Source organism: Ceratotherium simum, chromosome 38 (assembly GCF_057802395.1).
Source record: "Ceratotherium simum simum isolate JZ-2026a chromosome 38, ASM5780239v1, whole genome shotgun sequence".
Taxonomy (NCBI): Eukaryota; Metazoa; Chordata; class Mammalia; order Perissodactyla; family Rhinocerotidae; genus Ceratotherium; species Ceratotherium simum.
In genome coordinates this window covers 13,552,186-13,564,416 of record NC_141937.1, presented here as the reverse complement: position 1 = coordinate 13,564,416, position 12,231 = coordinate 13,552,186, and positions in this window count along the sequence as shown.

Here is a 12,231-nt window from a genome sequence, read left to right as displayed (position 1 = left end):
TATGTTCTACTTGTGGTCTTTATGGCTTCTAAATCTTTATTAGGTAGACTCAGGCAGAGGCACTCATTTTTCATCTGCTCTCAATGAAATTTAATTTCTCGCTACATGTACTGCCCTGCTATTGTACTCTTTGGACTGCACTCTGCTTCAGAACACTTCCAGTATTTGCTCCAATCAATCCAGGTACAACTCAGACCTGAGATGCTGAGCACTACTGACCTGCCTTCACCGCTTGGTTTCCACCCCTATCACTTTCTATAATGCATTTTTTGTTTGCATTATAGAATGCAATCATCACCTAGATGATGATGACGATGATGATGATGATGATGATGTTGACGATGATGATGATGATGATGATTGCTGGGAAAGAGTCGCCCTGGGCTAACATCTGTTGCCAATCTTCCTCTCTTTTTTTCTTTCCTCCCCAAAACCCCAGTACATAGTTGTATACTCTAGTTGTAAGTCCTAGTTCTTCTATGTGAGCCACCTCCACAGCACGGCTACTGACAGATGAGTGGTGTGGTTCAATGCCCGGGAACCAAACCCGAGCCACCGAAGCAGAGCATGCCGAACTTTAACCACTAAGCCACCAAGGCTGGATCTAGATTATTTTTTTTTAATGTTTAGCATTATATAGGAAAAGAAACAACTCTGTTAGATCAGATGGATTATTATTTAAAGAGTTTGTATTAACTATAACCATAATAATAATGCATAATAATAATAATAATGCATACATTCATATGACAACATACAGATTAAAAAGTGTTTTCGTGTGCACTATCACATGGGCATCCTATAACAATCCTAACGGGTAAACATGAAAAAAATAAATGCTCAGGGATGTTAAGTGATTATACAAGATCAAACCACCAGTGAGAGGCAGAACCTGGACAAACATCTGGGCATCTAATATTAATCCAAAGCTTTTCTCTGTTATCCCACAAAATGCCACTTTGCACTCAAATATGATTGTACGGTCTCAGCCAGAGGTTCTCAAGCTTACTATGAGATCTAAAAATTGTAATTTCTGAGGAACTCCTCGAAGAAATTCTGGTTCACTGAGTCAAGGTAGGGTCCAACAATCTGCATTTTTAGTAAAACACTAAACTGAAAACTCTGATTAAACTGTAACTTGATGCAAACACCACCAAACATACAGTTTTGTCTAACTGGATAACCCTTTCAGTTAAGCTGATTGATACCAATTTTTTCACCAAATGAATCTTGTGTTTAGCAAAATAATGTAGTTATCCTTGAACAAAGCCTTACCTTTCTGATATATCTATTAGTGAGTCTTATAGGACTAAGTAATATAACAGCGATAAAGCTAACATTATGGTACCTCCTGCCTACTTCCTCAGTAATATGGCATGTCCATTCCTAAACCTTCTGGTTACTATTGTTAAAGCACTTTCTTGACATTTTAGTGAAAGTAGCAGGTCAAGAAATTAGGAGATGCTTTGCTTTTGTATTAACTATAAAACGGCATTATTTCCAGCTAAACTAAAAGCAGAAGCCTAATTTTTAAAATCAACCACATCCCTCTCAAAAGTCAGATCTTGATTTTTTTTTACCAGACATCTGTGGAGAGCTCATTTGAGAAGGAAAGGCATTTAAATTTCATGACTAAAGCTTCAAATGAGAATAGCTCACAAAATTACAGAGTTTGACCGCATTAATGCATATTTTGTGAACGAAACCAAAATGGCTATTCTTTCAGTTCTGTGGTTTAAAAAGAAAATGGTTCCAGTTATGAGTGTATGTGTGTGTGCGTGTGTGTGCATGATATGAGTGTGCCTTTTTATGCATGTGTGATAATAGAATATATCTTAAAATGAATAATACCTTTTATAAAAAGGAGAACTTCATACGTTTCTATAAATTGACTATAATCTGGGAGGAGAAAATATTGTTTAATTGGAAATATGCTTATTCCCAGAAAATATTTGGCTTTAAGACTATTAGTAATAACATTTATTGACGAGTTTGTGTCTAGCATGTCTTATTTAATCATATGAGGTGTGGATTATTATCTCTACAGTTGAGGAAACCAATATTTAAGGAATTAACTTGCCCAAGGTCATAGTTAAAAAGTTGTGGCTGTGGGGCCAGCCCTGTGGCCTAGTGGTTAAGTCTGACACGTTCTACTTCAGTGGCCTGGGTTTGTGGGTTTGGATCCTGGGCAGGGACCTACACCACTCATCAGCCATGTTGTGGTGGTAACCCACATACAAAATAGAGGAAGATGGACACAGATGTTAGCTCAGGGTGAATCTTCCTCAAGTAAAAAGAGGAAGATTGGCAACAGATGTTAGCTCAGGGTGACTATTCCTTAGCAGAAAACAAACAAACAAAAGTAGTGGCTGAGGAATGAATCCAGTTGAATTTGACATTATAACCCAGACTATTAATCAATGTGCTCTACTGTCTCCCCAGTCTGGTTTTCTCTCTTCTTAGTGGTGGCTCGTAGAACTAAGTTTTAACATTTATATACTGACAGTTTGAATACTACAAGGTCTTTGTGTAGGCTTCTTTAGATGTATTCATAGCGTATCTGTGTGTCTGTGTGTAAAGGTAAACTTCAAGGAATAGTATGGGGATTGGAAATTCAGTAATGAGGCATTTGGTTACTATTATATGAGTTCAAATTATTTGAACTAAAATCCTTTGCCATCATTAAGGTCTTATTGACTCTCACTGAATGATAGCATTTGCTTTTCCACAAGCTAAAATTTCTTATTCATGTCAGAGAGGTTTATTTAATATTTTCATAAATTTACCTTTATGATCACGCATGCAATCACATTTTTCCTACTAGAAAAGGCAGCTTGGTGATGCCAGAGGGGATCAGGACAGGGAGTCAGGTAAATGTTCTAGTTGTCATGATGTGCCTGACAAACACATGACGAGAAAACCCATTTATGTTGCAAGAACACAGCTTTCTCAACTCTCACATAGGTGGACTGGACCAGATTATTCTGTATAAAAGAGCTATACATCAAACATTGATATGTGAATTAGCCAGACTTCTTCTTGATTGAATACTCTGATCTTTCAGGGAGGTTGAGTTTTTAAGATTGGATTAACAACATAATTACTGTAGCATTTTCCTACGCTTGTTGTTTCAATTAATGTAACCAACTGATAAAATATAGCAACATATTTTTCTTTAAAAAACTAGCTTAAAATGAGATGTCATTTATTTGGGTAACCTTAAGTGGTCAATGGCTATTTTATAACCATTTATCATGAAAAAGTTCTCACACTGAGATTTAGCGTTTTAGAACTTGTCAATCTTTATCTTTTCTAGATATCTCTTCTAGATATAAGATATAGTTTCTTTATCTTGCTGTATCTTTTGGTAGGTTGCAATAAATATTTGCAAATTGCTAGAATTTACAAAAATTGTAAGATTATTCCGGGGATGACTGTGAGAACTACAGATCTGTAGAATAAAATATGTCTTAACTTTTCCTTTCTAATTATTATTTCTCTGGAAATCAAGAACCTAGAGCCACAACTTTTGTCAGCCTGCTCCCTTTACACTCAAGAATTTCTTTCTTATATAATAGAGTTCCTGGCTTTGAAATAAATAGAAACTTCCATGATACAAAGAAAATTAGAACCATATTGTCTATGACTTCTACTCTTTACTGCAATAAAATCCCATATATGTGGTATGAGTTAGGGGAGGCTAAAAACAGAATTCATTTTGAGTGCTAAATAATTTTAATAGTACTTTTTCAAAACATGAATGGTTTTCCTGATACATATCCAAAAGATCATAATGCCAGCTCTCAAGACCCAGTGTGAGTTTGGTCATCCACATTGCCAGTGATGTATGCTGAAGAAAAGAATAGCCATAAATATTAACCATACATGGGTGGGGGACAAGTATGAATTTAGTTTAGTGCTTGTTGCTTTACTATTTTTTTTACTATTTACTATTGATTTACTATTTACTACTAATAGCTTTACCATTGAATCAAAGGAAATGAACCACTTTTTCTTTCTATAACACAACTTATTAGCAACACATGCAAATAAATAATTAGCCTGATAAATTAGGTCCATATAATTATAAATATCAAATAAATGTAAGCTGAAAGTTTCATTATAATTTAAAATAATGGTCCTCTCAATCCAAGAATGAATATGTAGAAAACTAATTCATGTTATGTGTCTATACAAAGCACAGTATTTATTAGGAAGGAAGGAGGGAAGGAAGGAAGGAAGGGAGGGAGGGAGAGAGGGAGGAAGGGAGAGAGGGAGGAAGGGAGAAAAAAGAGCTGGCCCACGGAGTACATATGGTGTCTGAAGTCAACCACATTCTTCCTACTATTCTGTTTCTCATACAAATACCAGAAATCCTAGGAATACTAGAAATCTGTAAAATCTATCAAGCCCTACCTAATTGTTTCCACTTTTTTCTATTCACGTTATCAAATCTTCATAAAGGTTAATAAAAAGATATATTTTACATATGTTATATATATGATCCAGAGTCCCCAAATAGTATATCTAAGCCTCTAAAAGCTTAAGGAATGAATAACGTTTTTTCTTGTGATGAAATAAGTAGGTCTAAGACATCTGATAGAAAAGCAAAAAAATAAATGTCTATGAAAAATGACATTAAGAAATAAAAATATTTTACTCAAGAAAAGTCAAATTATTAAGGAAAAAAATCCTTGACAACAATAAAATGCAGTGAAGAGTGGATGTGGAATGGGATATGGCCACTGTATATTTGACTATGCAATTGCCTATTTAACCCAGCCTATAATTTACCAACTTGCCGGAATATCTCACTCTTGCTGTTCTTTCTTCTCTGTCATGTCAGGTAGAATGTCCTTATATTGAAAAATCCCCAAATACAGTTACATGTGAGCTCATTCAAATTCAAAACATCAACTTTTAAAAATTGCTGTCTTTGAGCTACTCTTTGGAAATAGAAGAGATACATGTCACTCACAGAACCTTAAAATGCTGCAGATGGAGGCTTACAGTATAGCTAGCATACACTGTAACAACAGAAGATTTTTCTGGTTATTTCAGAAATTCAATGGAACAAATAGACTTTCAAATGGCTACACTATAAGTAAGTATCAACATCTAAATTCCAATAATGTAATTGGATTTATCAAGCGGATGCTAAATATTCACAGTTCTTAGGATATTAGAACTGAAAAAAAAACACTACAGATCATCTAGTCCAAACCTCCTCATCCTACAAATGGGGAAATTGTAGAGCAGAAATGTATTTTTTATGGTATGCTTTTTTCTAATATAAAAGATGATAGTGAGAGTCTTTTCAAATAGAGTTTAAGAAAAATTTAGTGACTAAAGAAACAGATCACTATATTTCTACATAAACTCTAGTATATGTAAATTTAATTAAAAATACAAGCAGGTAGGGAGAAACTTTATAGTTAGATAAGAATAGCAAATATACTATAAAATCTTAAAAACTTAGATGGTTCACTTATTTATCCAGATTCTACCAATGACAAGCTGCATATCTCTGGGAAAGTTTCTGAAACTCTGTATTTCAACTTCCTCATCTGTAAGAATGGTGCTAACTATGGTACCTAGTACTTAGCTTTGATGTGAATGTGGTGTATGATTGTCCATGCAAAGTACATAGTACAGGGCCAGGCAACTGGCTAATAATACTGTTCTAAGCCACCCAATGAGGTTTGAAAGTTTTCCTCTCCTCCCACCCCTGTTCCTCAAGAAGTTGAATCACAGCTCTTATAAAGAAAAGGAATGAAGTAATGTTGCCAAAAGGAATCATAAGGTTGCTCTAACCCAAGGCTTCTCAACCTGGCGCTAGTGACATTTTGGGCCAAATAATTCTCTGTTGTGGGGGACGTGCACTGTAGAATGTTTAGCAGCATCCCTGGCCTCTACCCACTAGATGCCAGTATCACCCATCCACCCGCAGCTGTGACAGCCAAAATGTCTCCAGACATTGCCAAAAGAAAATCAGTTGAAAATCATTGGGATAAAGCCAGCCCTGATGGTCTAGTGGTTAAAGTTCGGTGCTCTCACTGCTTCAGCAGCCCAGGTTCATTTCCCAGTCACAGAACCACACCACCCATCTGTCAGTTGCCATGTTGTGGCAGCGGCTCACATAGAAGAACTAGAAGGACTTACAACTAAGATATACAACCATGCACTGGGGCTTTAGGGAGAAAAAAAAAAAAAAACAAGAGGAAGAGTGGCAATAGATGTTATCTCAGGGAGAATCTTTCTCTGCAAAAAGAAAAAAGAACTGGGGTAAAAATCAGTTGAGAACCATTGATCTAACCTGACTGACCGTCTTTAATAGGTGAAGAAACATCAACATCCAAATTCATTGTCGTGTCCTTAATGTGGTGCCTGAGAGTTGTAACTAGACCCCAGGTTTACTGGCTTTAGTCTAAATCTCCTCTGAAACATCATAGTGATTTCTCAAAGGAAAGCTTTCCTTTGCACTGCTAATGAGTGGCAAAGACTAAGACTTAATATTAGTGGAAGACAAGACAAAAGCACAATTCTTGAACCTTTATTCTATTTCAAGCTTCTCTTTCAGAAAAAAGATCTTCAGCCTGAAACATTAAGAAAGAATTAAAGGCCAAGAAAGGTGAAGATATCTTTAGAGAACACTGGGAGCCTCTGAATGAGGTCAAATGTCCTGGTAATCTTCAAACATTAAGAGAACTTGTAAATGAAATACCATTAATGAAACACAAATTATAACCTCGGAAGCAAAGAAGAATGAGAGGAGACCTGAAAACTAGAGGAAAGAAAGAGAGTCCCAGTTTTAGTGATAATTTTGCAGCAACGGAACACTACACAGAATATTTAGCTTTGCACTGATTATTTTTAGAACCTAGATCACATTATTAAACTATATTTTAGGAGCACTTAGAAAGGAAGCAGTAATCTCTAGGAAGCAAGACAAGTTCTCTAAAAATTAGTTATGTAAAAGTGAATTGTATTTTCTCAGAGGACAGGGAAATCAGATAAACTCGGTATCAACAGGGTTTTTAACAAGAGATTTGACCAGCTCTTGTTAATTTCTGTAGTGCTATACTATGTTGAATTATGTTCTGGATATAATGGTAAAATAAGATAGGTTTATAAACTTTAGCTGATTCCCATCTAAAGAGTCCCAACAAATGGAGGAATGTTGGATAACCTAGAGGGTAGGATAAGGACCCAAGCATACTAGAAGAGTAAGCAAAAACTAAAACTATAGTAGTTACTAGAGAAAAACTTTAGTCCAAAAATCTAACTATAGAAACAGAGAATGTAAGTGATAGCAAACATGAAAAAAAAGTCATATTTTATTTCGTGAATTAACAATATGATACAGACCATCTCAACTGTTGCAATTAGAGAAAATGCATCAACAGAAGTCTGGTGTCTAGAACCAAAGACATGTTAGCCTCACTCTATTAGACAACACACTTCAGGAATGAAATAAGCAAATTACATCATGTTCAAAGATGAGCAACCAAAAAGGTGCAAGGAGTTAAAATTCCTCAATACAACAAAGGGTTGAAATAACTGCAGATGATCACCTGGGAAATAGAAGACTCAGACAGCACAAGACAGTTGTCTTCATATACTTAAAGGAATGTGAATAGGGAATTGGACTTATCCAATACAACTCCGCTAATTAAAGCCAGTGGGTTGAAGCTACAGAGAAAGGGATCTCAATATAAGCAAGGAAAGAATTTTCTAAGCTTTGAGATACAAGGATTTTCTCGTCACTGGAAGCCTTGAATGTTCAAGCATCAGCATTTTGCCTGCATGAAAGGGGATGTTGCAAGAATCTAGGTGTTAAGATTTGATGTTTGGGGAATCAGAACTTAGGACTGTCTCATAAACTTTTTAGTTTTTACAAGTTCTACCAGGTTCTTACAGAACACTACTACAGTGAAAAGTTAATATGCAGTCCATGAAAAAATAGCTCCTTAGAGAAATGTTCAGAAATGTGGCACATCTTATTTTGGTCATGGGGACTGATATTGTGTATTAACATCTTAAGGGCTTTGAAAAGCCCTACAATGTGTGTGTGCGTGTGTACCACATTGAGTTTTATGTATATGTTTGCATTTCATTTTTTAAACTCAAGTTCTCAAATTTATCTGAGCACAGATCCAGTTTTTCAAGGGATGCCTTATAACATCTGACAGAATGGAGGTTTCACTAAGCAGTTTCAAAAAGCCCACTGGCAACCATGAGTCCCAGTTAGGCACAAATCTATGTGCCTATCTATTCAAAATTCAATGTTGTAATAGAATGAATGGCAATGTCCCATAATTCCAGGCATTCACCAAGATTCCAAAATTGATTGCTGGTCTCTTAGTCTCACTCATTTATAATACATGGCCTAAACACAAGCAAGATACTGAAACTTCCTATCTCTGAAAGTAGAATAGGTTGTGTTTTGTTTGAGTTTTCACTTTTGTTTTGCTTTGTTTTGAAGCTTGCCACTTTCTGGTTACAACCCTCAAGAGGAAAAACGTCTATGTAGCTTTGGGATATGTTTTCACCGCTTTAAACTAAACACTGCTAAGAATAAGCCTTCTAGTTGGCACATTCTTTTGTTTTGAATGAAACATCTTTGAGGAAAATAAATTTGTTTTAAAACTCATCCATACTCAACTGTGAGAAATATACCAAAGGTTGAATAATTATAGTCTTTCTTGTGAAAGAACACAAGATTGGAAGCCAGGGAACACGGGTTCCGGTGCCAGGCTGCTGATAACCAGCTGTGTGAGCTCGGCATCCTGCGCCAGTGGGGATCTCTTCACAAGCAGGACTTACTCAGCCTCTTTTGATGGCCAATGAATTAGAGCTCATTTCTGGGTTTGATTGATCATCCCATTCAGACTCTGGGGGCTAGCTTCTCCTAATGGACAATAAAAGTAACCACCAAAGCTTCCTTTTATGAGAGAAAAGATTTATTATATTGAACAAAATAAATTCATATTAAAAGCAAGAGGAAGCATATGGCATATTGAGTCTGGATCCTTTGAACTGCCAGATCATTCCACCTCTCCTTGAATTCTCCCTCACTGAAATTTGACCCCTTGTTACCCTCTAGATCCCAGTAAATCTGATTCCGGCAATGGAGCTTGGAAAAAGGATGAGTTCTCTATTATTTAGATAAATGGAGAGCTTTGCCTGTGAGTCATCAACTCCCAAAGGTTTTTGTGTGGCTCTGTTGTTATGGTTTCTGTAATGAATGAGATTTTGAAGCCTATTACTGGCTGAAACTTCAAAAGTACCCAAGTCTGTTATTGGCTTCAACTGCAACTTTGAATGGCATCACAAATGGGAAAGAGAAAACGGAGGTGGAAGAGAATGGCTGCAAAGAGCAAAAGTAAAAATATTAAACTATCTTTCCTCAAGCAGTAATCTGGGGCATGTCACTTCACCTCTCATGACCTCTGTTTCCTTTCATAGATTGGTGAAATTGGAAAAGATAATCTTACATTCCCTGCAGGGGTAGAAAACACACTCCAATCATCGTATGGATAGAGACTAAAAGTGCCTTAAGTAAGCTTCAATTTGAACGTAAAAGCTTTTCAAAACTTTATTTTTCAAAAATAGGTTAAAAAAATAGCCCAAAAGATTTGCTAGTTGACTTCCTGGAAAAATAACAGTTTAAAAGCTGTTGACAAAATTGGAAAACTCATGGTAGAATAAAATATTGTATCTACGTCAAATGTCAAATTTACTGAAATTTATAGCAGTACTGTGGTTATTGTCCAGAAAGAAGCCCAATCTCAGAAAATGGCAAGGAGTTACGAGTTTCCAAAGGAGATATCTCAGCAAGCAAGTAGGTTGGCTTGTCACAAGTTTATGGGTTTCAAAAATAGACAAGGTGACTCAATGGACCGGAGAAAACAGTTTACTACTCACAACACAGCAAACAGCGGGAGCATCAGCACAGAAGCACTGGTTCCCTTCCCCCATGTCCCATGGTGCAACATAATGGGCCCAGATTATTGCTACGTACATAGTGGACTGCACCACAGCTTAGGATCCCAGAGCCAGGGATCCAACACCTTTTGTAGCAAGCAGTAAACAAACCAATCCTCCACCCCCAGGAGCAAACAAGCACAAAGTGGTCGTGCTGTGGTCCTCATGGTGGTTGGGCAGCAAAGGTTCTTAATTGACTATGTGACTCTAGAAATAACTCGGATTTAGAAGATAGTTAGGCCTTGCAATTCAGCCCAGTCAGCAAGAATGTTCTGGGATGCTTGCTGGACTACCTCTCCTAATAATTCATCTGTCAGCTCAACATTTTCTTGGCTGAACTCAATGTTCATGTGATTATGCCACCCCATCAGCGACTTGGATTGGACATACTGACAAGGGCTAGGACCAGATCTGTTCTACTTATTTCAATCAATACTTGATTAGAGTTATTGTCCACAGAATCCCATCCATAGGATGAGGTCAATCTATAGTTAGTGAACAACTAACTGGATGAGGGGTCATAATCAGGCTGTCATTCTGTCCCAGATAGACCCTGTCTGTAGCAGCTTCAGCCCTTAGGCTTTGAGTAGCTTCCTCCATGGGATTTTATAGGATTTTAGTGACCTCAAGAAAGTCTCCTTGGGTTAGTTATAATGTAATCGTTGAAGCAGAAATCCACAATAGCAAACCTAATTGTGGGGCATGAGTCTGTTCTGATTAAATAATCTGCACAGTGGCTTAAAGCATGGGGTCTCATGTAAGACTGCCTAGGTGGCTCATTTACCCTCTAAGTGCATAATCTTCCTCACTCCTTCATCAGCCATGTGTCTAACAGCTCCTCGGTCTGTTGGTCAAAGCACCCCTGGACATGCTTCCTTTCCCTCTCGCTGTGGGTCTACATTTTGGTACTCACTCTGGCTACATATTGCCCTCTAGATGTTTCTAGTTGTGGCTTAAACTGGGTGAAGTTGTGCTTTCCTCCCTGGTAGGTCTCAAAGTGCTCTCTTGGTCCCCTAGTCCATAAGAGAGCTAGCGGCAACCATGGTGCCATTTGGGCAGCTGGTTAGATTTCATCCCTCACCACTCAGCCTCCATCCACTGACTCAACTCATGCTCATCAACAGGTAGGACAAGGGTGGACCACTCATTCCCCATCTTTCTGAACCACTTGGGCCAGAACATTTGCTACCAGCTCGTAAGGAGTTTCTTCACATCCTCGAATCTCATCCATGAGCCTTTCCCTTTTCCCTTCCAAAAAATCATTGTCTATCTTGGCACCCTGCTCATTGTGCCAGTTTGGGAAGAACCTCAACACTTAGGAGATGGCAAGAAGTAACAAGACTCCAAAGAAGACTGAGCAAGCAAGCGAGTTGTCTTGCCATAACTCTATAGGTGCCAAAGTAGACAAAAAACTCAAACAGTTTAGTATTCACAGCATAGCAAACAGCGGAGGCTTTAGCATGGCAGTGCCTCCTCTGTCCCCAAATTCCACAGAGCAATGCAATGGGACCAGATGGCAGCTACACACACAATGGCTACACAACTACAGGTGGCTACACACACACACACACACACACACACAATGGGTTATGTTACAGTAAAGGAACTCAGAACTCAGCCCCTTTTGGGGCAGGCAATAAACAAACCTCCCCAAGAGCAAGCAGCCACAGAGTGATCAATGCTGGGGTCACCTCAATCTGCTGAATTGCCTATGTGACTGTCTGCAGAAACTTCCAGGTCAGAGGACAGTTAAGCCTTGCAGTTTGGCACAGTCCGCAAGGATGTGCAGGAACACCAGGGCCCACGGCAGATTGCCTCTCCTAACGGTGATTATGTTTTTTCTATTCCTTATCCTTAGGAAATACGTATCTAAATATTTGAAGATAAAAGGTCAACTTAGTATCAAATTATTCAATTAGATAACGTGTGTGTGTGTGTGTGTGTGTGTGTACAAGGAGAAAGAAAAAGAAGAGAAAGCAAGTGATAAAGAGAATGGGGTAAAATGTTAATAGTATGTGAATTTGGGTAAAAAGTACACAAACGTTCTTTGTGCCATTCTTATTCTTGCACTTTTCCTGAAGTTTGGAATTTACCAAAATAAAGTTAAAGAAAAAAATATTTCATCCCTTTACACTGACTATACAAACACCCCCTTTTCTTCTCACCAAAAATTATCATAACAATGACGGCAATGATTATTTGTTAATTACAAAACTTGTTTTATTTCCATAATCCTCCCCCTTT